Below are 952 nucleotides of genomic sequence, written 5' to 3' on the forward strand. Positions count from 1 at the left end.
ATTATCCAGTTTAAACCATGTCTGGGATCTCACAAATATGCATTTAAGGAATATGTCATGATAAAATAATTGTCTAACATAATAATTGTGTGATTATAATTATTAAGAGAAGAAGAAATGCTCTTATTGGGGGGGGGGGGACGACGACAAACTTTGTGTTGTTATCAATAGTCATTTTTGGTGAACTTGTGATTCTTATTTGGGGTTCATCAGCAGAAAAAGGTCTCTAAAGATGCATCAATGAGGGAAAAAAAGCTTCAAAATAGGTTCGAATTATCATGATGATACTTCTTTCTGTTGCCTGACATTACCACTGTGAGCTAGCCTTGCTAATAGCATGGTGCTAATATGTGAGACCTTCTCACCTGCCCCTCCCTTCCTTCTAGCAGAGACAGTAAAACCATGTGGCAGAATTACTAAAGAATAGTGAAAGATGTGTCCAGACTGATCTGTTCAGAGCTCCATATCTGTGCAGAGGATAACCTAGGGGAGGGGTGTGTGTGCGTGTGTGATTGTGGGCTGAGTGTTTCAGCCCTAATCTCCCGGGCCATGATGAAGAAAAGGCCAGTGCTGTGTGGCTTTATGCTGCTGAGAGTAAGAGAATCTCCCATGCTTGGTAAGCACGTGTATCAGGCCATCTCACGGCCCACTGGACGCTCCGTGGGTGGCCCAAACTCCCCTCCACTCTCCACTGACCCAGGCCCGGAGGAGGATAATCTCTCCTGCTCCATGTTTTCAGGCCAGAGCCACGCTCCTGGGTCAGGATGTGTTAGCGAGACACAGGATGAGAGTGGATGTAGGGGGGTTTGGACACAAGGGGCAGGTTTGAGTGTGAGCATTGGAGTGTGTGCTGCAGGGCACTGAGGCAGCTTCTGTAGAGGAAACACCGTAGAAAGCACGATCGCCACTGAAACAGGTCAGAAGGGAGTGTGTGTGTGTGTGTGTGTGTGTG

This window comes from Ictalurus furcatus, chromosome 10, assembly GCF_023375685.1.
Source record: "Ictalurus furcatus strain D&B chromosome 10, Billie_1.0, whole genome shotgun sequence".
Classification (NCBI taxonomy): Eukaryota; Metazoa; Chordata; class Actinopteri; order Siluriformes; family Ictaluridae; genus Ictalurus; species Ictalurus furcatus.